General features: G+C 42.9%; 1 long non-coding RNA gene across 4 annotated transcripts in view; it reads right to left on the bottom strand.

Moving 5' to 3' along the window:
• Positions 1-25,691, bottom strand: part of LOC135178996 (uncharacterized) — a 66,279-nt gene extending 40,588 nt beyond the window's left edge. For 3 of the 4 annotated variants that reach the window (XR_010303827.1, XR_010303829.1, XR_010303826.1), the window contains exons 1-2: positions 25,591-25,691; positions 2,029-2,142 (exon numbers count right to left, since the gene is read on the bottom strand). This is a non-coding gene — a long non-coding RNA (uncharacterized LOC135178996). The remainder of the gene's footprint in view (positions 1-2,028; positions 2,143-25,590) is intronic. The other variant, XR_010303828.1, reaches the window with a different exon arrangement.
• Between the last annotated feature and the right edge of the window lie 1,876 nt (positions 25,692-27,567).

Genomic DNA, 27,567 nt, shown 5'->3' on the forward strand with positions numbered 1-27,567 from the left:
GTTGGGACTGTATTGTGTGACCAAATTAAGGACAAAATGCCATACTTTTCTAACACTGGGTAGGATAATGCCTTGAAAGATGATCCAGGTGAAAGCAACCTCCTTCTGTGGTTTCTGTGGCAGCAGTTGTAATCTTCCTCTAGAAGCCAAACTCATTATCAAAGTGGTGGCATTCAGTACTATCAGCAAAATGTTAAATACATGTACTTCTACATTTTAGTCCTAAAGCTATACTCACTAGGCAAGTCTGCTCACAACGTTCAAAATAAAGCATTTTCAGTTAAGTGGAAACATCAATGTAGGGGCCTTGGTTGATGAAAAGCTCGACATGAGCCAGAAGTGTATGCGTGCAGCCCAGACAGCAACCATGTGCCAGGCTGCAGCAAGAGCAGAGTGGCCATCAGGGCAAGGAGGGGATTCTGCCCCTTTACTCTGCTCTTCTGAGACCTCACCTGGAGTACTATGTGCAGTTCTGGAGCCCCCAACACAAGAAGGACGTTGAACTGTTGGAGTGAGTCCAGAGGAGGGCCACAAAGATGCTCAGAGAGCTGCAGCAGCTCTGCTATGAGGACAGGTTATGAGAGTTGTGGCTCTTCAGCCTGGAGAAGAAAAGCCTTTGAGGAGACCTTGTAGTAGCCTTCCAGTATCTGGAGGGATGGGGAGGGACTATTTACAAGGTCTTGTAATGACAGGACAAGGGGTAATGGGTTTAAACTGGCAGAGGGGAAATTTAAACTGGATGTTAGGAAGAAGTTCTTTACAGTAAGGAAAATAGGCTGTCCAGAAAGGCTGTGGCTGCTCCCTCCCTGGAGGTGTTCAAGGTCAGGTTGGATGAGGTCTTGAATGACCTATTCTAGTGGGAGGTGTCCCTGCCTATGGCAGGGGGTTGGAATGAGATGATCTTTGAAGTTTCTTCCAACCTAAATGATTCTATGATCCCTTTACCAAAAAAAGAAAAAAGAGAGATTGAAAGAGGCTCTAAATGATGGTGGAACCTACACTTAGAGATTTTGCTTACAGGTTATTTGTTTTGGTTTGGTTGTTGTTTTTTTTTTCCCATACCATGTACATATGAATTTGTCAGAAAGCTTTTCCCACTAAGTTTCCATTTCCTTACCTAGAAACACGGTTCTGAGATATACTTTACAGAATATCATCCTGCTATCTTAAACTGAGATGGCAGTGGAGGAGCAGAAAGTGTGGAAAACCTGGTTTGTGGAAGAAAGACTCATTGCTAAGGAATGTGCAGCTCTGGTGTTTCAAAAGAGGACTCACATGTCAGAAATTAGGTCCTCTCAATGGTAGATATGGATTAGATTTTTGACAGAGGAATATTATTCTTATTTTCACATCAATTTTATGTAAATAGCATAAAAGAAAGTCAAACTCACCCCATCTTCCACAGTTCAAAACCCCCATAGTCCCCCCAGAATTACATTCACATAAGGATTTAACATTCACAGACTGAACTGAGGACAGAAGTTAAGTGGACGTTGTAAAATTTGGCCTGGGGACTATTACAGAGCCAGTAGTTAAGAGAGTTTAGTCCAGCAGTAAATCAGGACAGGTCTAGCAGCAAAGAGACTAAAGAGCTCAACATTGTCCTTAGTGTCATTCCCCTCTTTCAAGAGCTTTCACTCTCAAAGTCATTAGAGTAGATGAATTTGTCCAAACAAAGCCTCAAGGGATTTGTTCTTTTACTCTCAGGCAGGCAGAAGAGCCTAATTTCTTCAGTACAGACTTTATCCTTTATATGATTCCTCTGAAATGTCTTTGCACACACTTTCCCCCCATATATTTACTGTGAGAATATTTTCCACGTGAAAAGATACAAACAGCTTTTACTGACAACTGGGTTTGGAACTAGATGATCTTTGAGGTCCCTTCCAACCTAAACCATTCTAATATTTCACTGAACTGTATTATAACTTCATGTTCTAAACAGCTGTCTTAAAATGCTCCTAAAAATAGCTGACTTTATTAGTGACATAAAAATGACTACTAGTAGTAGAAATTTATTTCTCTTACCTCACCTATTTTGTGCTGGAGAGGTCTGTGCACACTTCTGGTGTCAGCACTCATTAAAGTTACAGTCTTAAAATCTCTGCTGAGACAGGCTCGTTTTCCTGGGATGAAGCCCACCTAAGTGAGAACAGGCAGATCTGGTGAAGCAGGTGACAGGGAACTTGGGGGTTTAGGGTTTTATTAGGTCTGTTATGCTCTTGTCTTCTGCTCTTGCATGAAGCTTTTCAGAGGTTACATCTGACTGACCGGTGTGAAAAGCTCAGCCATAAGTTCAGCTTCGTACAGCCTATGCCAGACCTCTAAATAATGGGAATTGGATGGAAAACACAGGTTTGCTCATGTTTCATCATCATTCTTTCTTTTTCAGCATGCAAAATACAAATCTTAAAGCAACTTAAAAGATCTTATGAATCCCCAAAATATGTGAGGACTTTTTTCTGTCTTTTCAAATTAATGTGGCTTTACATCTGCCCCTGTAGTCAGTGCTGGTGAGGCCACATCTAGAGTACTGTGTCCAATTCTGGGCTCCTCAATTTAAGGAAGAGGTTGAGGTGCTTGAACGTGTCCAGAGAAGAGCACTAAGGCTGGTGAGGGGGCTGGAGCACAGCTCTGTGAGAAGAGGCTGAGGAAGCTGAGGGTGTTCAGCCTGGAGAAGAGGAGGCTTAGGGCAGACTTTATTGCTCTTTACAACTACCTGAAAGGAGGTTGTGATTAGGTGGGGTTGGTCTCTGCTCCCAGGCACAGAACAAGAGGACACAGTCTCAAGCTGCACCAGGGCAGGTTCAGGCTGGATGATAGAAAGAAATTCTTCATGGAAAGAGTGACTGGCATTGGAACAGACTGCCCAGGGATGTGGGGCAATCACCATCCTTAGAGATGTTTAAGAGGAAGCTGGACAAGGCAATTAATGCCATGATTTAGTTAAAGGGTGTTGGGTGATAGGCTGGACTTGATGATCTCAGAGATGTCTTCCAACCTGTTTGATTCTGTGATCAAAAGTACACTCAACTGTATGAGTTGACTTAAGTACAGGTGTGCTAGTTTGAAGCTAGCTAGAATGCTTTCGCGAGAAGAACAGGCTGTGAAAGACGAACAGTGCTGATGTCTACTTCACTCATAGGCTCACTGAGATATATAAGAACAAGAGTAAAAAACACAGATAAGGCACTTCTGCTGCTGGGGAGCTCGGAGCTGCATTTTTTTGCTCTCTCTAGCCTCTCTGCCATCTCTCTGATTAATCCACTTTGCTTCCTATCCCCCCTGGCCAAACCTCCATTCTTCCTTGGGACTGGGGCAAGGTTGAGAAGGGTGGGAGAAGGTGGGAGGGCAGTTGGGAGCTCCTCCTGGGGACTCAGGTTTCTGGGAGGGCTGTTGTGTTTCTTTATCACCTTTTACTTTGTGATATTTATTTCTGTATATAACTGTATATACTGTAAATATCTGCTTGCATATTGAGCTAAGATGTAAATGTAAGCTTCATTCAAATTTCCAGAGCCAGCTGAGTCTAGTCTGGGTGATTATGAAGCATTTACTCCATTTTTTATTTTTAAAATGCAATGTTAACAATAATTGCAATAATTGCACATCTAAATAAAATTCAGTCCAATTACCTAGAGGCTAAAGAGCTTATTTGGAAATTCTCAATCCTATTCTAAGCAGCATTATTCCTATAATTTACTAACTTTTACTCTTCTGGACATCTGTGAAGTAAAAATATAGCAAAACCTTAAACCTCATTTTCCCCAGACAATTTATCATGCTGAAAATCCCTATCACAGATAGAAAACCCTAGAAGTATCATTTACAATGCCCATTTCCCAATTATTAATTATCACTGATATTATTCACACTGTTGTGCTGCCAGGTAAAACTGAAGCTATCAATTAACATCAAACGAGAACTCATCACACTTGCCCCAATCTGGTCACATAATTAACACTCATTTATAGACTCTTCCATGAATGGTGTCACTCCATTTACAGACTGCTATAGTGAGGGGAAATAAATGTCCCAGATTTTTTCAGGTCTATATAATGTGTAAACTGCAATCCCAGTTACAAAGATAGTGCCATTTGTAGTGCAGTTCTGTGGAAAAGAATGAGTTCATTATAACTATGCCATATAGATTTTTTGGGAACCTTGCTACTGCAGCTGAGATACTGCCATGCCTATGCATCTGTAACAGTCAGGGGTCTCTAGGTCCATGCCTATGCATCTGTAACAGTCAGGGGTCTCTAGGTGCTTGAGATTTCAAGCTGTAGGAAGGAATGGAATTGTTTTGTTGCAGCAATCAAATGGGAGAAACACAGAGTGCCCCTTTACAACCAGTCTTCTATAAATACACTTTAAATGCCTCCAGTGCCACAAAATACAACATGCTATCTGTTCCTGTAAAGGACCTGTTCTGACCTGTAACATGGTTTTCTTTGTCCCACTAATAGTTTAATATAGTTCCCTTAGGTGTAGCTAGAGAATCTGCATGTATAAATCCTTACTGCTCAATGACACTAAGATAGAAATTTTTAGGGCTTATTTTTGGCTTTCACAAATGTTAAGCCCCTTTGCATGGCACACATTAATCATAGGATGGCTGAGGTTGGATGAGACCTCAGAGATCATCTACTCCAACCTCCCTGCCATGGACAGAGGCACCTCTCAGCTAGACTCAGTTGCTCAAAGACTCATCCAGCCTGACCTTGAACACTGTGAAGGAGAAGGCATCCACAACCTTCCTGGGTAATCTATTCCAGTCTCTCTATCCTCATACTGAAAACTTCTCCCTAAAATCCAGTCCAAACATACTCTCCCTCAGCTCAAAACCATTCCTCCTTGTCCTATCTCTACACCCTCAAGAGAATTCTCTCTCCAGCCTTTGTGTAGGATCCCTTCAGGTATTGGAAAACAGCTTTAAGATCTCCCTGGAGCCTTTTCTTCTCCAGGCTGAACACACCGAGCTCTTCAGCCTGTCCTTGCAGCAGAGTTGCTCCAGCCCTTGGATCATCTTTGTGGCCTTCTCTAGTTGTTTACTCTCTGAGTACTGCATGATTTTTGGCCCATTTGCAGGAGCTGAGGACAGTATAAGTGTGTGTGACTAACAGTTTGCCCTCCAGTGTCGTTTACCCCAGACCGTGCTACTTGAAGTGACACCTGCAAGTCACTACTGTGCAACAACAACTATGGATGCTGCAATTCTATTTAGTTGTGGGATTTTTTCTTCCAGAGGCTAAAAAAGAAATAGAAGTAGATTGCTAAGTGTCAAGGAGTAGATTTTGTTGTACATTGTCACAGCAAAGATTTAAAATCTATTTTGCTAGAAAGGTTCATCTGAATAAACATTTAAAATCCCAAGATTCTGAAACTCAAGCTCATAGTCCTTATGCTTATTGACTACAAGTATCATAATCATAGAAACATAGAATCACAGAATGGTCCAGGTGTAGTGGAGGGCCACATAGGCTTAAATAGGCTTCATATGTCTTGCCTGGACATGTTTTCCTGCCCAAACCAGAGGTAAACACATTAAATAGACAAAAGGAACACAACAGCCCTGGTGCCACAAAGCCTGGCCTGCCCAGGTTATATGAGGTTGTAAACAGGTTCCTTAAGCCACACACTTAGCTTAGTGTGTGGCCCACCTATGCTCTTCCCATATTTGGGGGTACCAGACTTATGGACCCTTCCTAATTTGGTGTGTTCTGGCTGGCTGCCAGAAGCCTATTGGACAATATCATGGCCAAAGGACCGTTAATCTCTGCCCACACCCCATAAATAGGGCAATCCAGGTAAACAAGGTGCTCTTGCCACTCTCTCCGCTCACCTCTCCCTGCCTGCTGCCTGGGGCCGCTGCCTTTGTCCGCTGTACCTGACCCTTGGTTCCACAGCACTCTGCACCGATCCAGTGGGTGATCGGACGAGGCGTTCCCGGCCGGATGCTGCCGCTCTAACCTGCCACATCAGCCCGACCGTGCCTGTGGAACCTTCTCAGGTAGCCTGCCCCAATTCAAATTGAGCTATCAGCTCCACGAGAAATCAGCCATGTGGCTTTTGCTGTGTATATTTTGGGACCACAGATACTGAGATTTCCAATTAGCGAGTATTTGAACTCTCTTGATTCAACTTGCTAAAGAATTCATTGACTTTACCAGTGGCACTTTATGCCACAAGACTCTGACCAGGACATTTCTAAAACCTCTACCAAGTTGCTTAATTCAGCTGTAAACAGACATTCTGTAAAATAGTTTCACCAACCACGTACAAAGGATTTATGTGGGTTAGCTGCACGTAAGTTTTGGGGAAATTCTATTTGTATAGATTAATAAATTATTTATTAACCTGAAATCGGCCTCATATCTCACCCTAAACGCAGACTCAAAACCCTCTATAACACCAAGCTGGAAGGGACCTCTAAAATTCATCTAGGCTGCCCCTCCTGCAGTCAGCAGGGACATTCCTGCTAGATCAGGTCACTCGGAAGTTACAGGGATGTGACTATCAAAACCATAGAATCATAGAATCAACCAGGTTGGAAGAGACCTCCAAGATCATCCAGTCCAACCTAGCACCCAGCTCTATTCAGACAACTAGACCATGGCACTAAGTGCCTCATCCAGTCTTTTCTTGAAGACCTCCAGGGACGGTGACTCCATCACCTCCCTGGGCAGCCCATTCCAGTGGCAAATCATTATCTCTATGAAAAACCTACTCCTAACATCCAGCCTATACCTCCCCTGGCACAACTTGAAACTGTGACCTCTTGTTCTGCTGTTGGTTGCCTGGAAGAAGAGACCAACCCCCACCTGGCTACAGGAATCAATTCACTTTTGAAAAGAGGTAAATTTAGCAAATTTTAATATCACAGTATCACAGTATCACCAAGGTTGGAAGAGGCCTCACAGATCATCAAGTCCAACCCTTTACCACAATTCTCAAGGCTAGACCATGGCACCAAGTGCCACGTCCAATCCTACCTTGAACAGCTCCAGGGATGGCGACTCCACCACCTCCCCGGGCAGCCCATTCCAGTGTCCAATGACTCTCTCAGTGAAGAACTTTCTCCTCACCTCCAGCCTAAATCTCCCCTGGCGCAGCCTGAGGCTGTGTCCTCTTGTTCTGGTGCTGGCCACCTGAGAGAAGAGAGCAACCTCCTCCTGGACACAACCACCCCTCAGGTAGTTGTAGACAGCAATAAGGTCACCCCTGAGCCTCCTCTTCTCCAGGCTAAACAATCCCAGCTCCCTCAGCCTCTCCTCGTAGGGCTGTGCTCAAGGCCTCTCACCAGCCTCATTGCCCTTCTCTGGACACGCTCAAGCATCTCAATGTCCCTCCTAAACTGGAGGGCCCAGAACTGAACACAGGACTCAAGGTGTGGTCTAACCAGTGCAGAGTACAGGGGCAGAATGACCTCCCTGCTCCTGCTGACCACACCATTCCTGATGCAGGCCAGGATGCCACCGGCTCTCTTGGCCACCTGGGCACACTGCTGGCTCATAAATATATAATTCAGAGTTTTAAAACTGAGTTTTGACCATACTATCACAAAAAAAAAAATCTGACAATATGCTTTTTTTCTTCTCTTTCAGATAGTATGTGGAAAGCCTTCAGCAAATGCATGTCTTTGCATTTGTACAACAGTTTCCAATTACAGACTGCATTCTCTAGCTGTTACAGAAAACCATTGTGCTTGGTGGCAGCCTTAAATTATTTTTTTTTATTGGCCTAGGATGTATACCAGGCACAGCAGAACTATTTGGTCAACCACACATACAGGACTGTTTACCCATAACCATTATAACACATATTAATCACGTGGGAGCAGGATGTGTAGACGGATAAGGGACTGATGGCAAGCCCCAAGTTTACCTCCACAATCTGCAAATTGTCTCCAGTCAACCACATGAATTTCTCCTCCAAGCACGAGTTGCTGGAAGAAGAGATCTACTCTGGACGTTTAACCCAGCTTTTGAAAGAAGGACCCTGGATCACAGGATGTTAGGGGTTGGAAGAGGCCTCCAGAGATCGAGTCCAACCCCTCCCCCCCCCCCCCCCCCCCACCCCCGACAGCGCAGGACCATACAATCCAGCTCAGGTCACACAGGAACACATCCAGATAGGGCCTGAAAGTCTCCAGAGAAGGAGACTCCACAACCCCTCTGGGCAGCCTGTGCCAGTGCTCTATGACCCTTACAGTCAAGATGCTCTTTCTCATGTTGACATGGAATTTCTTGTGCTGTAGTTTATACCCATTGCCCCTTGTATTACCACAAGGCACAAGTGAGAAGAGTTTGTCCCCTCCCTGTTGACCCCCAGCCATCAGATATTTCTAAACATTGATTAGATCCCCTCTAAGTCTTTTCTTCACCAGAACAAAAAACCCCGGGTCCCTCAGCCTCAATTTAAAGCTATTTTTACCACCTTCTCCTCCCCAGAAGTCTCAGCTCTGCTGATGTTACTGCTGCTTGCATGGGCCAGAGGATGCAAGACTTTTGGTGCCCATTTAGTGACTACATAAAGCAGAAGAAACTCAAGACCATAATTTTCAAGTACTCTGGAAATAATCTTAGTTATGGTTTAAGTCAACAGACCTCCAAAATTATTGCTGAAAGCATGTTAAAAACCACAAAAAGATAAATACTCAGGAAACTGGAAAAAAAATAAAGTGGGCAGGAGCATAATACACCCAAATATCCTCTTTCTCCTCCTATCAGCATGTGCAGTAGAGTCAGGAGCTGGATGGAAAGGAGTCTATAGTGCTAAAGGGACAGTTCAAGAGGAACATAGAACTGCTTGAGAGAGTCCAGCAGAGAGCTACAAGAATGATTGGGGGAACTGAGCATATCCCCTATAAAGAGAGTGTGAGAGCCCTGGAGCTGGAGAAGAGAAGGCAGAGAGATCTGATCAGTGTGTACAAATACCTGAGGGGTGGGTGTCAAGTGGCTGGGGCCAAGCTTTTTTTTTGTGTCCAGCAGCAATAAGACAAGGAGCAACAGCTACAAACTGGAACAGAGAAGGTTTCAGCTCAACATGAGGAGAAACTTCTTTACCGGGAGTGTGACAGAGCCCTGGAACAGGCTGCTCAGAGATGTTGTGGAGGCTCCTTCTCTGGAGGCTTTCAACACCTGCCTGGATGTGTTCCTGTATGAGCTACCTTGGGTGATCCTACTTGGCAGAGGGGTTGGACTTGATGATCTCTGGAGGTCGCTTCCAACCTGTAAGGTTCTGTGATTTGCATTTCTCACATGAATATTCACTACACCTTAAGAATCCCTGTTTGCCAACTTTGATCCTAGTGGCAAATGGAAAGGGTCAAGCGAATTTTTTTCCAAGCACCCTGAATGCTAGACTCTAGATGTGGAACTTCAAAATATATCTAAAAAAAAAAAAAAAAGACCATTTTTATTTAACATTCAAAACCTAAAAGCATCGTGCTTCCACTTCTGTGGTGCCTGGGAAACTGTCCAAATAAAACCCAGGGTAGAACTATCCACAGTTTGCAAATGTTTCCCAATGTTCTGTGCTTTCTTCTCCACCAGTATTGCAGCCAAATAATTTCTATCCAAATTAGCAACAGCCACTCGTGCAGAAATAATGTTAACACTGTGACAGGTCAAAGCTTTGGAGGAGGAGGAGGTGAGGAAGAGCGAGATGCCAAAGGCCTAGTCTTCTTGGGGATCATGCTCCCAGCTGAAGCTCCACTGGCATTTTGATAATAAAACGTTGTGTATTTGTGCACATTTTAGTAGGTGAAGCAATAAAGACAGAAATATACACTTCCCCTGTAAGCCATATGAAACTGTTTGACTATAAAACCCCAGCATTCCCTTTCTTTGGCCCTAGACATAATCCCTCCTCTTCAGTGTGAAGCTTGGGTAATTTCTGATTTCTGGGGCTTTTTTTAATCTCAGGTCCTTGTCCTCTAACGTGCCATGCAGGCAGGCTTTTGGGTAGACCTTAAATGTTTGGGCCATAGAACAAGAAACTTAGTCCCTCTGCACTTCATGCTATTGAGAGGTTGGGACTGCAGTGCATGGCATTGATATTGCCATTCTAGGATGTAAAACTGTTGCTCTCCCTTGAACTTTAAAGGTCAACTGACGTCATCTACCTGGACCTGAGTAAGGCATTTGACTCTGTCCCACATGCCATCCTGGTCACCAAACTGGAAAACAACAGACTTGATGGGTAGACTACTTGCTGGATGAGGAATTGGCTGGAAGGCCACACAGAGTGGTGATTGACAGCACAATGTCCACCTGGAGACCAGTGACAAGAGGCATCCCACAGGGGTCAGTACTGCGACCAGTGCTGTTTAACATCTCTGTCAGTGATACAAACAGAGCAATCAAGCAAATTTGCAGATGACACCAAGCTGTGTGGCACAGGGAAGAGATCCATCCAGAGTGACCTGGACAGGCTGGAGAGGTGGGCCCAGGGCAACCTCATGACATTCAACAAGGCCAAGTGTAAGGTCCTGCACCTGGGTCGGTGCAATCCCAAACACAACTCCAGCCTGGGCAGGGAATGGCTGAGAGCAGCCCTGAGGAAAAGGACCCTGGGGGTCTGGGTTGATGAAAAGCTCAGTTTGAGCCAGCAGTGTGCACATGCAGCCCAGACAGCAACCATGTGCTGAGCTGCACCAAGAGAATCATGGCCAGTAGGCCAATGGAGGGCATTCTGCTCCTTTACTCTGCTCTCCTGAGACCCCACCTGGAGTACTGTGTGCAGTTCTGGAGCCCCCAACACAAGAAGGACATGGAACTGTTGGAGTGAGTCCAGAGGATGGCCATGAAGATGCTCAGAGGGCTGCAGCAGCTCTGCTATGAGGACAGGCTATGAGAGTTGGGGCTCTTCATCCTGGAGAAGAGAAGCCATCAAGAAGACCTTATAGTGGCCTTCAAGTATCTGAAGGGAACCTACAGGAGGGCTGGGGAGGGACTATTTACAAGGTCTCGTAATGACAGGATGAGGAGTAATGGGTTTGAACTGGCAGAGGGAAGATTGAAACTTGATGTTAGGAAGAAGTTCTTTCCAGTGAGGGTGGTGAAACACTGGCACAGGTTGCCCAGGGAGGTTGTGGCTGCTCCCTCCCTGGAGGTGTTCAAGGCCAGGTTGGATGAGGCCTTGAGCGATCTATTCTAGTGGGAGGTGTCCATGCCTGTGGTGGGGAGTTTGAACAGGATGATCCTTGAGGTCCCTTCCACCCTAAACAATTCTATGATTCTCTGAACTTTTCTTATTACCAGTCAGGGCAACTGGTGTTTGGACTTCATCAACTTTGGGAGAGAATAATCACAGAGTGGTTCTTGTTCTCATTTGAACTAACAAAACTTTTGCCACAATCTCAGTGGTGTCTCAAGCCCTTGAGGAGGACTTTCACAACATTCAGCTTTTGAAGTTCCACATGGTTCAAATCAGAAGCTGGGTCACTTGGGAAGAATAATATTTCAAATTCTTCTTCTCACACCATAGTAAAATTCCAAAAATTGCAGAGGCCAGTTTAAATTAGAAATAATTTTACCAAACATGCTGCAGTTTCACCTACATTTTGTCCATAGTACCTGGTGTTTATTCTGCCCTTGGCAAGTTCACGTGCCACTTGCTTTTCATTCAAGAGGATGCAGTCACTGTAAGAGCAAAGCAGCAAGAATGTGCTCTGTGTTGAGCGTTAAATTGTAGAGATTTGCCTATCAAAAATACAAGAGTTGCGAGTGCCTTTTATCTCCCTACAGTTTCACTATTCTCTGGATTAAAATATTATCTGAAAGCCAATTCATTCCAGAGCAGAAATATTCATGTTCGACTGGTTTGCCTTCTGTGTGCATCACCTACCCACCAAACACAGCCAGCTCGTGGAATAACAGAACCACAGAGCCTCAGAGGTTGGAAGGGACCTCCAGAGATCATCAAGTTCAACCCCCTTGCCAAGCAGGATCACCCAAGGTAGTTCATACAGGAACACATCCAGGTAGGTTTTGGAAGTCTCCAGAGAAGCAGACTCCACAACATCTCTGAGCAGCCTGTTCCAGGGCTCTGTCACCCTCCCTGTAAAGAAGTTTCTCCTCATGTTGAGCTGAAACCTTCTCTGTTCCAGTTTGTAGCTGTTGCTCCTTGTCTTATTGCTGCTGGACACAAAAAAAAAAAGCTTGGGCCCAGCCACTTGACACCCACCCCTCAGGTATTTGTACACACTGATCAGATCTCTCTGCCTTCTCTTCTCCAGCTCCAGGGCTCTCACACTCTCTTTATAGGGGAGATGCTCAATTCCCCCAATCATTCTTGTAGCTCTCTGCTGGACTCTTTCTAGCAGGTTTCTGTTTCTTTTGAACTGGGGAGCCCCAAATTTAACACAGTATTCCAGATGTGGAAAGTCCTTCTATTTAAGCACCAGAATGTACTGTCACTACAATGACTAATGGCATCATCTTCTTGTGACCCACAGCTCCATGCAAAAGGAACAGACTCCTATGATGTATTGAAAGAAAGGTGAACAGGGATTTATCCTGTCTGAAGAAGTCACTCTCAGACAAAAGTCATTGGCGCAATCATTTCCACTTCAGTACAGGAATAGGATGATGGTGCTTCCCATGGAGCCAAGGAAAATAGTATGACTGCTGCAGCAAGGGTGAAACAGCTTTCAGTGGGGAAGCTGACATGTTATTTCTTTTGCAAAAATCCTCAGAACTTTCTAAAAGGGACTCAGTATTTGGTGAAGCGTTAAGGACCTTTTGGAAAATGTGCTTTGCTTCGTAAGAAGTTACTCAGAATGTGGTTCAAAATGTGTTTTTCTAACTAAAGAGAAACGTGTGGTGCATATGAAAAAAAACACAGAAACTCATGAAAGATATCTTTGTTAAATGTCAGTGATATGTGTCTGTTATTTTTCTGTCTTGCAAGCTAATAAACTTAAGACCAGTTGCTTTACAGGCAGGGCAGTTATTAGCTCTCGGTAGAAAATAATGTACCAGAGGGAATTCACAGCACAAGAAAAATGCTCTTAAATGTTTGGGCCATCTTAGCCACCCAAGGTAAGTGTTTTCTGGCAGGATAGGTGTTATTGTTGCCACAGCCCTGCCACATGATGTTATTCTCCCAAGAAAAATGTAGTTTTCCTATTAAAGAGCTCTGCTTAAGCCCAGCAGCAAGCAGCCATCTCACTCATTCCATCTCACACTTGGGATGGAAGAGACGGTTTTGAGGACTGGGCAGTGGTGGCAAAGGAAAAGAGCAAAACTGGAGCTTGTGGTTTAAATTAAACAGGTGGATTGCAAGAGAAAAAGGTGTTCCATTTCTGACCAGGCTTCCAGAAAAAAAAATACTCAAAGGACTAAAACAATAAGTTGACCTCATGAATGTTTATAAATATGTAAAAGGTGAGTGCCAAGAGGACCGAGCCAGGCTTTGCTCAGTGATGCCCAATGACAGGACAAGGGGCAATGGGTGGAAGTAGAGGCATAGAAAGTTCTATGGAAATGTGAGGAGGATTTTTTTCCCTGTAAGGGTGACAGAACACTGGAATAGGCTGCCCAGAGGGGATGTAGAGTCTCTCTCTCTCAAGATATTCAAAACCCATCTGGATGCATTCCTGTGTGATCTGGTCTAGGTGATTGTGCTCTGGCAGGGGGGTTGGACTCGATGAGCTCTTGAGGTCCCTTCCAGCCCCTGACATTCTGTGACTGTATTATTGATTATAGTGACTGTAAAAGGCAAATTTCTTGTTTCCAATCATAAAACCAATACATTACACCAACAAATCTATAAGGAGATATCTAACCCTAATGGTTATTTGGATGGAATCTCCTTTTAGCTATTTGGTTATCTTCTAAATTTCATACTTGTAACCTAGATCTACTCATTAAGATCCCAGACTGGCAATAAGAACAGCTACTGTTGAAAGCCCAACAGCCAGACTCGGAGGTGATTGTTGAGATTGAGCAACCATCTTCCAGACAGAAAAACAAACGTGAAATTGTGTTTTCAAACCCCTAAACAATGTCTGGCTATGCACATTCTTGGCCTTACACTTCACTTTTAATAATGTAAACATAAAATGATTCTGCATTAAAACTTGACAAAATCACTTCGTGTCTTACTGCAGAGTACCCTTATTGAAATTGAGGCTTTATGAGCGTCAGTAGATTAGACCTGCAACGTTATTTTCAGTCATGTACTTATTCATGAGCAAAAGCCTTTTTGGATACAAACCAGGTGCAGAGCAGCTGCTTTGTGTATCTGAACCAAAAAAAAAAAGCAGATACCTATCTCTGAATAATAGCATTTTTGTGTCAAACAATTCCTCCATATAGTTCCTGCACGTTTTTCCATGACTAAGTAATTGGTGGCCGCCTTCACTCAGGTCAAAGCTGTGTGATATGATCTGTCCATTTTGTTGGTTCTTTGCACCCACATGGCCACACTGGGGTGGTGATGGTGACAGAGGCTGCCTGTTTGCTACCTAGCCCACAGACCATCTTAGGTGCTTCTGCGAGGGCCATCATGGGCAGCTGAAAAGCTGCACAGTGGAAGGGTGCAAGCAAGCCCCCTGCTTACTGCCATACTCACATGCAGTCAGTACATGCTGACAGAGCCATACAATAGCAGCATAGATAGAAAAACAGCAGATTGTGCCAAACATAACAGGCTGTTTGAGGCAAGGATCATAAATCCTAGCAGAGGTCAGTGTCTCCTTGACCATAAACAAATGATAATGATTAATACTAACACATAAATTTGTGTATGGGGAAGGGATGAGATGTCTTAAGGAAAGCTTTGATACTTAGGAATAACCTAAGCTTCATGTCACATATCACAGTGGTTTGCTAGAAGTAGCTTCTGAATAAAGGCCGGAAGCAATATTTGATTGGAAAAATATTAGGCAGCCAGCAAGTGAGAAGAGCTGAGAATGGAGCCTACAGCAGCTGAGACCAGGGGCTGAAAGTTTCATCTGATAGAAAAATGAATTCCTGTTGATCTGGGGAAAAACATAATGTGAAACACGTTTGCTGAATGAGAAAAAATGTTGATTGGGCAATATCAAAAGCAGCTGTGTTGTGACAGTAGAAAACCAATTAAATCAATGTGACATGACAGCAAAATAGTCTGTGTGGGTTTGGGTCTGTGACATCACCAGAGGGGGCAGTGATGTAAGTGTTACTCACTAACCTGTAGTTGTGACAACAGTATTGGTGACCTACCAAGGAAGTGTGAAAACTCAATGTTTCCACATACCTTACTTCTATAATTGTGGTACTTCTCAACTTTCCAGTTGATTAGCTGTATCCCATGCTGTGGTGAAGGTAAGTTACCAACACACACAGACTTATTCTTCATTCTTTGGATTTATCTTTCCATTTCTTGACATCAGTTTTGAAACCAAAGCAATCAACATCATAATACAAAAAAACATGAAATGCAATGTGCTCTGCCAGACAAGAGAAGCGTTAGACTGGCTCTGCTATGAGTAAGAATAATAGTAATAAGTAAGATGAGGATATAATAAGAAGGATGAGGACAAATTCTTTAGCAGGGCCTGTTGCGACAGGACAAGGGTCGATGGTTTAATCTGAAAGAAAGTAGACTTAGAATAGATATAAGGACAAAAGATTTTACAGTGTGGGTGGTGAAACACTGGCACAGGTTGCCCAGAGAGGTGGTAGATGCCTCATCTCCAGAAACATTCAAGACCAAGTTGAGGAAGGGCTTTGAGCAATCTGATTTAAAGAAGTCCCTGCTCATAGCAAGGAGGTTGGACTAGGTGATCTTTAAAGGTCTCTTCCAACCTATTCCATGCTAATAAAGTACCTGTACATTTTTTGACTACCAACAGCAGAAGATCTATAGCTGTCATACTTCTCCTTTGAAAGAATGTGCAGGGCCTGTAATGAGATGAGTTTCATTTCTTTTGGAGCTATTACTAGAAAATAAATCATTGTGCTTGGTATAAAGACCAAGCATGATGCATTGCACTACAGGTTGTATGAGTGAGACACACTGGCTATTAGTGTTCTGTAAAGGGGCACAGGACAAGAAACTGCTTTGTGAACATGAAAATACTGGAAAGCTGAAATGCAAACAGAGAAAGCAAGCAAGGTTTATGTCCTTTTCAATTTTTTGGATGAGTTTCTTCTTGAACAAAGGAACCAGTATTCATTTTTTCTATTTATTTGACTCACTTAAAATGTTTTACCAATGAGTCACTGTCAAGAGACTAGACAAAAAGACTTCATCATAAAGAGATAATGACATAGTAATGCAAGGTTTTGTTCCAGATTGTTATGCAGTAATCTCAATTTAATGCTAGGCTTCTCATTTTCAGTGTATGCTTGCAACAGTTCAGTCAAATGTGGGGGTTTTTACGCCCCAGCAGGTGTCAACAGTTCTGGTTCCTAAAGCTTTCTACATTTCCACAGAACAGGAGCAACTTTCATTCAAGCTTCTCCAACACTCTCCCACCTTTTCCTTAAGGGACCACTTTGGGATGAATGCATGGCTTAGTCTCCATGACCCACTCACTTCTTGGTGCCACTGTGACTGCCAATAAGCGACTGAAATTAGCTTTAAACACAAGGAGAACACCAGAAGTAGTTAGACAGACACCAGTATTTCATCCTTTGCCTGATGCATTTTTCTGCTACTGTTAATCTGCTCAAATCAGTGACCTACAGCTAATGGCTTCAATAGGCGTTTGGCTTCAGTCTGACCAAGCTATTACTAATACAGCTGGGCAAATAACTACAAAGAATGCTTTGAATTTCAATATGATTTTTTTAACAACCTCTCTATTCCTAATGCCTACAGCCCACTTGTTTCCACGTCAGGCTAATGTCTAAAGCAATCAACCCAAGTAGCAATGGGTTATCTTCAGTGCCTACAATCCACTCCATTTGGTGTGCTTTCTCCTCTTTTTCCTCAACAGCAGCTGGGAAAGTAATTGCTGGTGGAAACACACGGACACAGTGAGCTTTAGCATAGCCAGGACTGCATTAGACCATGTGGCTAACTCGAACTCCATGTGTTTGGATTCCCTGTCTTAATTCTGAACCCACAACATAAGGGGAGCATATTTCCCTGCTCCAACATCATTAATTGCAATCACTGTTATCCAAATAATCTGGTTCATAGATAAAATTTGTTTTAAAAGGAAAAAAAAAGAAAAGTTGGAGGACAGACAATAGATCAGCCAACAATAGACCAGCTGAGCCTTTAGGAAAGCTAATAAAAACTGAATAGTGACATACTAATAAACCATTCCAACTCCTGGCTCATCAAGTATTTGGACTATGAAGTATAACAAATCCAAACCCCATCCGCTAAGTTCTACTGACAGGGAAATCTGCAGGACCTCCAATTCCTGCGTAGGGTGATGGGGCAGCTCGGTGAGTTCAGCCAAGCTTTAGGGACTGAGATTTGGCTTCAGAAATTGTGATGTGCCTCCACCTCAGAGCCATCACAAAAGGCTTACCGAGTGCTGCAAGCAGCTCGAGCGCAAGCCTCTGAAGGAGTAAACAGTGCAAGAAGCAGCTGCATTAAGCTTTGGCAATAAAAAACATTGTTACCTTCTGCCTTACACAGATTTCCTACACGACCAACATCAGAACTAAGCAGTTGCAATATTCAGTACATTTTTATCCAGATAAATATTGAAAACATATTTAATGCAATATTGAAGGGATTACAGAATTCAGAAAAGGGAAAGTCTGACAAACGCTGCAGCTGTGCAGCATTCCAGTGAATCCAAGCCATTGCCAGCACTTATTAGACACTCAGCCTTTGACAATAAACAATCTTCAGCTCATGACCATATATCCAGACAGATATATGTAAGGTATTCCCTGCACAGACATGCTAACACTGTCCTGTTTAACTGGCATGAATACTCTCAACCATTAGCTTCAATCCAGCAAGGCTGTTACAAAAGGTGTAGTTCCATTCTGATTTTCCTTTCCTTAATGACTATGGACAATTGCAGGGTAGTATCTTTTCTTGTATATTTACTTCTGTTTTCTGGAAGTATGACTGTGGACTGAATTTCAGGAAGACTTTTTAATGCTGACATTAAAATAAAGATTTCAGCCCTCTTACAAGATCAAATGTTACAGGATCACTGGATGTCAGGGGTTAGAAGGGACCTCCAGAGATCATCAACTCCAACCCCCTTGTCAGAGCAGGACCACAATCTAGCTCTGGTCACAGAGGAATGCATCCACAGAGGCCTTGAAAGTCTCCAGACAAGGAGACGCCACAAGCTCTCTGGGCAACCTGTTCCAGTGCTCTGTGACCCTTACAGTCAAGAAATTCCCCCTTGTGTTGAGGTGGAACCTCCTGTGCTGCAGCTTCCATCCATTGCTCCTTGTCCTATCCCAGGGAGCAAGAAGAACTTTAGAAACTTTAGGCTAGAAAAGATATTTTACCTTAAGAATATTTGGAATCAAACTACTTGAAGTTATGGAAGCCATTGCAATAGGGAGCAGATTTTCATCCATTGTAGGGTGATTTGAAAAGGAAAATGCCACTGAAAATGGCTGAGTTTGTACCTTTCCAGAGAAAAAAGTCCAATATTAGGAACAGCAAAAAAAAATTGTCATGATACTACCTCACGGGAAAAACCTCAGGTCTCTTTTCCAAACATTTTGTGGAATAAGTAACATGAATTTAACGAAGTCTCTTCCATTTAAACATGAACACCACGCTGCACTCAGATCACCAAGCACACCCAGCATGGGCTCAGAAAGCTGCCTGCCTTATTTTAGGAAGAAGTTCTTTCCAGTGAGGGTGGTGATGCATTGGAATGGGTTGCCCAGGGAGGTTGTGGATGGTACCTCCCTGAAGGTGTTCAAGGCCAGGCTGGATGAGGACTTGAGTGACCTGTTCTAGTAGGAAGTGTCCCTGCCTATGGCAGGGGATTGGAACTGGATGATCTTTGAGGTCCCTTCCAAGCTAAACTGTTCTATGATTCTATGGATCTTCAGTCATTACTGTATTATGAACTTCAGTTAAAAGCCTTGTTTGTATTTGGTGAATGGTGAAGAGGAAGAAAGGAAAGAATTGTCACTAACTAAACAAATTTGCTCAGTGTGAATGTGTTTTGGTTTCTTGAAATGCCTGGCTTGCCAAGGACACACTTGAGCAATTAAAACACGCAAGCTGAGATACTTACTTCAACATCTAACATCAAAACTTGAATAATATCAGCCAAGATGTGTCTCAGATCAGCTGTTCTGAGAATAGTCTAAACAAAAAAAGACCAAGAATGTTTTGTAAAGAGAGGGAAATGCTTCAGTGCTTCTGATAATACAAAGTTGAAAGCTGCACAAGAGTCTCAGGTAAAAATAAATTTTCTTTCAATGCACAAAATAAAATAATTAGTTGGCCCCTTTCTTTTCCTTGTCTTAGTAAATGAAGAACAAAACGTCACTGGTATTAGCCAGTTGTATTCTGTCAAAATTCAGCATATCAGGGAAAATCTCAAATACTACTGAGAAAGAGATCACTGTCAGCTGGAGGGTATTTTATTGCAGTACCTTGGTAAGATAGTTTCAAAAATGCAATCCAAGAACAAGTGAAAGAAGCAACAGAATCCCTTTAGTATATGGAAGGATTAGGGTAAGAATAATGTATCTATTTTGATTCTTAGTCCAGCAGTGAACATTCCAAAGTTAAATAAGAAAGTATCTTAAAAGCATTTTTTTCACTAACATCAAATTTTCTCCTCAGTGCAACCACCTCAGGGACATGCAGATTTCTGAAAAATTATGATTTCCAAAGTAGCCTTGAGTGGCAAGAAGGTAAGCCAGCAACAGCAGGACCAAGCACTTGAGTGGGGACCCAGCTAACATCAACTCTGTCCTGATCCCACCACACAGCTATCTGAGCTGCCAGATGTGCAGATTATGAACTGCTGCAGGTTTTAGTGCATTTTAAGACAAGTGTTTTGAGGCAAAGCAACCTGGACACTGATGTGTCTTAAAATAGCACACCATACAGGCAACAGAAGAAGGGGACACAGTCTCAAGTTGTGCCACAGGAGGAATAGCCTCAATATTAGGAGAAAGTTCTTCACAGCAAGAGTGATTAGCATTGGAATGGGCTGCCCAGGGAGGTGAAGTCACAGTCAAGAAAAACCTGGATGAGGCACTAAGTGCTATGGTCTAGTTGATTGGATAGGGCTGGGTGATAGGTTGGACTGGATGATCTTGGAGGTCTCTTCCTACCTGGTCGATTCTAATCTATACCTCATGGAAGAAATGGACAAGTAGCTCAGGTAGGTGTAACTCACAAGCAAGACAAGGATACAAAGATGAAGGGGAAGGAGCACTGCCCTGTGAGGAGAGCCTGAGGGACCTGGGGCTGTTTGGTCTGGTGAAGAGAAGACTTAGAAGGGATCTGATCAATGTTTATAAATATCTGAGGGCCAAAAGTGAGGGGAAAAAACTCTCCTCAGTTGTGCCCTGTGATAGGAAAAGGGACAATGGGTATGAACTACAGCACAGAAAGTTCCACCTCAACATGAGGAAAAACTTCTTGACTGTAAGGATCACAGAGCACTGGCACAGGCTGCCCTGAGAGGTTGTGCAGTCTCCTTCTCTGGAGACTTTCCAGCAATGCCTGGATGTGTTCCTGTGTGAACTACCCTAGGTGATGCTGCTTGGCAGGGGGGTTGGACTTGATGACCTCTGGAGGACCTTTCCAACCTTTAATGTTCTGTGAGTCACATCCTTTCGCTACTGACTGAAGAACACAGGAAATTTTGCCTGAACATTAGCTTTGAAAGTGCCACCATGGTTCGTAATTCACATTTGCTAGAGTTTTACTCTTTCAGATAGAATCCTGCCCTGAAGAAGCAGAATACCAGCCCTGAGTTCACATTGAGTTCAACCTCAGAAGCACAATGGCACAGTATGTGCTGCTGGATATAACCAAACACTGAAAATTACTACAGCTAAACTGAGATTATCGAATCTGGGAGAGTTGCTGGAATCAATGATCTCCAACTGAAAGCCTACCATGGTGGTCTGATCCAGGGGCCATTTATTACTGCATAAGGAGTACTAGCCCAAGAGACTAGACAAAACTCAGTAAGTGCATTTTTCATTTATGAGTTCAGTGAGAACTTGGACAGTCAGCTAAGATCCTTTAACAAAAACCAAAAAAAAATCATTCATTTCTTTGGCCTTTCGTTAAACCATTTTGATGCTTCACCAAGGTTTAGGAGAAGCTGTGGTCAGGGATCAGGAGCTCAGATGCAAATGCCTTCAGGTGATAGTCATATAAAAGATAAAAGGGTCATAATACCACATGGCATCCAAGCAATCTAAAAGCACACTGGCAGAGAAGAAAAACGAGAAAAGCCTGGAGGTACACAATTTAAGTTGTATGTTTCCTTTAAAAAGAGATACAGAATAAATCCCACTTCTTTGCCATCATAAATTCCTCCTCATTTTAAAATAAGATGTGAAATGATAAAAACTAAGGTAAAAACCTAAAAGTCAAAGTTATTAAAAAACCCAAACCAACAAGTTTCTAGCTTGCCCTTTTCAGAATTAAGGATAACAGTTGGGAGTGAGAGTTTTAGTAGTATCTGCCTAAAGAGTTGCATCCTAAATGAATGCTATCATTTGTCAAACATGCAGTACTGCTGGCTTCTCTCCACTGTTGAACTCAAGCCAAATATTGATGCATATAATATGGTTTTATCACAGCCATTCTAAGAAAACAATTCCTTGCATTAGGCTATTTTTAATGAAACACTGCTGGGATTCTCTGCTTAATCTTCTAATTATTTGGTTACAAGCAGAGTGCAATGCGGTTTTGAGGATCAGTATCACTTTAAATTAAAACTCAGGATTCTCAGGATAATCCTTAATTGCTAAATGAAGAAGCTGAAGGTCAGATAGGACTCTTGTAGAGAGCTGAGACACTATCATATGCTTTTTTTTGTGATTGCTCAAACTGTTTTTTTTGCACACTGGCATTACACTTCAGTAATGCCATGATGATAAATCACTTCTGCATAGCAGCAGGAAATATTTGGACTTCAGGTAGTTGCTCTCTACAACTGCCTGAAGGGAGGTTGTGGCCAGATGGGGGTTGGTCTCTTCAGCCAGGCAACCAGGAACAGAACAAGAGGACACAGTCTCAAGTTGTGCTGGGGGAAGTATAGGCTGGATATCAGGAGGAAATTCTTCACAGAGAGAATGATTGGCATTGGAATGGGCTGCCCAGGGAGTTGGTGGAGTAACCATCCCTGAGGGTGTTCAAGAAAAGCCTGGATGAGGCACTTAGTGCCATGGTCTAGTTGATTGGCTAGGGCTGGATGCTAGGTTAGACTGGATGGTCTTGGAGGTCTCTTCCAACTTGGCTGATTCTATGATTCATTCCCCCAGTGTCAGTTTAGACACCTATGTGGTAAAGTAAGTCACTTCAAGCATCTTCTGATTCAGGCAGCCTGCATTTCAAGCCATTCACAAACTGTTGCATCTTTCTGCTTTACTCCGAGCTATACCATCCTAGGCAAATGCTCACGTGGAATGCAAAAGGCCAGAGAACAGAGTTTGGACTCAACTTCAAAAGAAGACTTTCATTTCTTTCAAAAGTAGCTTAATATTAGAGATTTTATGTCTTTCTTAGAATCACAGAAACATCCAGGTTGGAAAAAAAATCCACAAGGTTCACCTTAAACCATATCTCTGTAGACAACAATCAAGTCTCCACTTAGCCTCCTCTTACACAAACTAAACAGCCCCAGCTGTTTCTCTCATCTCTTTCTCCTCAATTTAGGAGATGATAATTCTCTAGGTAGCAGAAGCAATTCTTGGGATAACTTCTTTAGCAGTTTAAAACCTTATTTTTCAGTAAGCAAACAGGTAGACAGGAATGTCTTAGGCACCTTATTGGTTGATATTTCCTGTGAAATTCAGTTTACTGGAAGGAAATGCCTCTTTGAGGTTTCAGCTTTTCCCTGATCCAGTACTGTGTGTATTCTGAGTATTTTCCTAGATAATTGCAAATCTTCCTAGGTTGATGGGGAAAAACCAAAATCAGATCAAAAGGCCCCGACACGGAAGTTTGCTTCCTAACACCGTGAGAAGTATCACAGAATGTTAGGGGTTGGAAGGGACCTTCAGAGATTGAATCCAACCCCCCCTGACAGAGCAGGACCATACAATCTAGCACAGGTTGCACAGGAATACCTCCAGACAGGTCTTGGAATTACCCAGAGAAGGAGACTCCACAACCCCTCTGGGCAGCCTGTTCCAGCACTCAGCAACCCTTACAGTCAAGAAGTTCTTCCTCATGTTGAGGTGGAGCTTCCCATGCTGTAGTTCATACCCATTGCCCCTTATCCTATCATGGGGCACAACTGAAGAGTTTGTCCTCTCCCCGTTGACCCCCAGCCCTCAGATATTTATAAACATTGATTAGATCCCCTCTAAGCCTTCTCTTCACCAGACCAAATAGCCCCAGGTCCCTCAGCCTCTCCTCACAGGGCAGTGCTCCAGCTTCTTCATCTTTCTAGCCCTCCCTTGGACTCTCTCCAGTAGATCCCTGTCCCTCCTGAACTGGGGAGCCCAAAACCAAGCACAATATTCCAGGTGAGGCCCCACCAGGGCCGAGTAGAGGGGGAGGAGAACCTCCCTCAATCTGCTGGCCACGCTCCTCTTAATGCACTCTAGTGCATAAAGCGACACAGAGTAACAAAGGATACTCATATCTGCATTGCCCTGCATGTCTCCATACAGCTGTGATGGAAGCCAGAAACACCATTATGGGTCAAATAAAATAATACTATATGCAAAATTTTGACCCTACAAAGTGGATCTTAAATTTGAAAGACTTTGAAATTTTCCTGATTTATCCTTTTTTTCCCCCCCTTCATTAAATGAAAACTCAGAAAGCTTCACATTTTCATAGCCAAAAACACATTTCATCAGCAAAACTTCCTGAAGTTTCCTTTTGCTTGCAGAGATGCAGACTGCTGAAGCAACTCTACCTGTTGTCAGCCAGGACAGCTGACATCTTCCCCTCATGTTTGCCTTTCACTAGCACTTCTACAGCAGACGTAGGTAATCAACAACTTGAGAACGCATCATTAAGCATCATGTAATGTTATTACTTAAAAATGCTCTTTATATGACTTAGGAACAAGTAAGAAGGAGAAATAGCACTACAGGCATGCAGCTGGTTTCCCATGATCCACTAGCATACAGTCAACCAAGGTGCCCATGGGATTTTGATGCTTTATCCACCAACACACTGACCCCAGTTGGAAGCCCTGGGGAGCCTGGCCTTGAGAATATGTTAACTGTGAGCAAACAGATCACAAATGCTTTGGGGAGGGAGCTACATTCCCAAGTCTGAAGACACTATCATTTCTTAAAGCTAAAAATACTGCCCTCCTCTATTCTGTTGCTCTGGACAACTTGTCCCCAGGTGAAACAGGCTAAATCCTCATCAAGCACTCAACACTATATGGGCAGGTCTGAGCTCAGTCATGTCCATAGTATTCATTCTTTAGGAAAAAAAAAAACACTAAGTCTGCAAAGTGAAGTACTGAACCATGATGAAGAGCTGCCTTGAATGCAAACCATTTCAGACAGGTTAAACACTGTAGCAGACCATTTCAAAGCCTCATAAACACCACAGATGACCCTTGCCCATTATAAGGCATCCAGAACCCACGCTGGCTTTGAAACCCCGACTGTCTATGAAGGATATCTGTTCAAATTCCTGCTCCCTGTTTGGAGAGTCTATTCTGCCACAGTTGAGTAAAAACAGATTTCAAGTTCACTTCAGTGGGATTAGTCTCCTTCATGAGAAGGCACTAGCCAGGATTCATGTCTTCCTATTGTTCTCTGCACAGCCTTTACCAAAAAGCACAACCCTGGAGTAACTGACACCTGATGCACTCAAAACAGGGAGATAGACTGTATGGCTCTGAGCTCATCATATCCTGCAGAGAACCACTAGGTTAATCCAGGTTAAGTGAGACTCTGATGTTTAGAGCAGGTCTGGTTTAGAGCAGAATATTCATCTCTAAATGGAGATGGGAAGTAGTGTGCAGAAGCATTATTTATAAATGAAGATAAGTGCTGGCTAACATTCCTGCCTTATGCTTATATCATATAATTACTTTGGCATGGTGTTTAGCTCTTTCATGTTCCAAGTCTGCTTTCTACTCCAGCAATTCACATCAATTCTCCTTCCTATCACATTTTCTTTCCCCTCCCTTTAGATACACCAGTAACAATCCTAAGTAAACTGAGCTTCAAGGGTTTATATATGCTTGGTGTTACAGAATTTCTGATCTCAGTTTCCAACCAACACTGCTTATATTTTTGGCTACAAGACAGCACATTATAATGGGCACAACTTTAATGGGATCTCCAGGACCCCTGTGTCAATCTCAAAACATTCAAAATACTACTAAGAGCTATGAATCTCAGTGGATATGTTCTCTAACTGCTGCTGGTCTCTTCTCACAGGTAACTGGGGACAGAGAAGTTTAAAACTGTAACATTTTTTAAACAATAATGGAAAATAATTGAAGCAAAATACATAAGAGTCAAAACTTACCTGCCTGAAGATCAGAATATTCCCTTTAGCACTGTTTTTACTTCAGCAGCCTTTAGATTTCTCAGACTGTTTAATATCCTAAGAGGAGGAACAAAGGTTCTTCCCCCACCCATCAGCCACTCCCAGCACTGCACCTTTTTCAGCAGGGGCTTCTCTGCACCTGTTTACATTCTCCCAGCTGTGATTGCTCCATCACTCTCAGGAAGGGATTTACCTTCCTATCTGCCCTTTGATATGGGGATTTCATCAGGCAATGGGCTGCAGATGAGGCACAGCAAAGATCCAGCCTTTCTAGAGAACACAGCACGTGGGAAATGACAAATAAAGACACAGACCAGGTACCATCCTGAACAGACTGCAAGATTATTTCTCTCATTGTATTCTTTGGCATTTGGTAATATGTGAATTCACCAGGAATTTTTGTTACCAGCTCTGAAATGGAAAAAAAAAAAAAGGCAGAAACATCCCCAGGAGGAAATACCAGTCTGGTTGGAGCTGTTACAGGCTTCTGGGTACCTGCACCAAAGGGAAGCCTTTGTGGTGGGGTAAAAGAAACAGCTGGACTAAAAATAGGTCTTACAAAGAAGATCATCTTCACCTTCCTGTCATGAACAGGACAAAATTTTATCTTGCTTGATGTATCAAAGCCTCCCTAGGCCTGGAGTCCTGACAACTCGACCTGTTTGCTGCTGGAGTAAGTCTCCTAGCAGGATAGAAGTAGCTTAGCCCCCACCAAGGAGGGCAGGGAGAAGAAGCCTTGGCCTCATCCAAACACACTGTCTGCAGTCTTCCCCAGACACAGAGAGGCTTTCAGCTTCAGCAGTATATGTGTAATGCTTTTGCAGAGGAAGCTGACGAGTCCAAGGGTGAATACATGCATGTCTAAGTGTTATCTGCAGCAGCACATTAAATGCTCAGACTGCAACATGCTTTATGGCTTGTATGTGCTGTTAGAAAGGTTTGTACTTGACACAACTCTTTCAGTCTCAACAGCTGCAAATCCCTGAAGCCTAACAGGATTTTTAAATGCCTCATCTGCTTGATCTTCCTTCCTAATGCTAACAATTCTTTCAACCTCGCTACCTCTGTCTCCTTCTTTTGGAGTTAGCAGAGCTTCATAAATGTAAAGGAAATGTCCTAATCCAAATTTAAGGCAATGAGATGTAATTCCTCACCCAAACTGTCTAATTACAGCGTGTTAGAAAATGAGAAATCTCTCTCTTCAAGAATAAAACAAGCAAACAAAAGAAGCCATCAGGTAGCTGGGAGAATAGATTATGTTTAATTCTAAATCTTTTCACTGTGCTGCTAAAATTATGATTTAGGAAAAAAGATTTAAAATCTAATACAAATATATATATGTTATTTTTTTCATCCACTTTTAAACAAGTCTTTAGCTTCCTCTGTACATAAATCTGTACCCAGCTCTAGCATGAATTTGCTGAGAATACATCAGTGCCAGGGGAATCTTTGATCCACACAATTATCAAATAGATAGTTAAAATCAGAAGAGTGTGGATGCTTTGAAGACTTATTAACAATTTAATTTATTCTCAGTTACTCATTTCCATTGCAACAAAAAGAAAATAAAGAAAAAAGAAAGAAAGAGAGAGAGAAAACCATGAAACAACAAAGTGCACATACTGGCTCTTGATAGTCTTTGAACTAACAAGTCTCCTATGAGTTTCAGGATGTATATTCTGGGTTATTTAAATATATAGTGCATGCATTCCTAAGAAAATATAGGCAGAGTCTGTGGGGGATAGATTTGTGATTAGATTTGTGATTTGTAGTGAACAATAGATCTATATTTAAGGTTTTAAGGAGAAACAGGTACACTTTGAAGTGTTTAATGATATTTTTCACTTCAAATTTACTCTAAATGAGCCAGCAGTGTGCCCAGGTGGCCAAGAGAGTCAATGGCATCCTGGCCTGGATCAGGAATAGTGTTGCCAGCAGGACAAGGGAGATTATTCT

This window comes from Pogoniulus pusillus, chromosome 10 (genome assembly GCF_015220805.1).
Source record: "Pogoniulus pusillus isolate bPogPus1 chromosome 10, bPogPus1.pri, whole genome shotgun sequence".
Lineage (NCBI taxonomy): Eukaryota > Metazoa > Chordata > Aves > Piciformes > Lybiidae > Pogoniulus > Pogoniulus pusillus.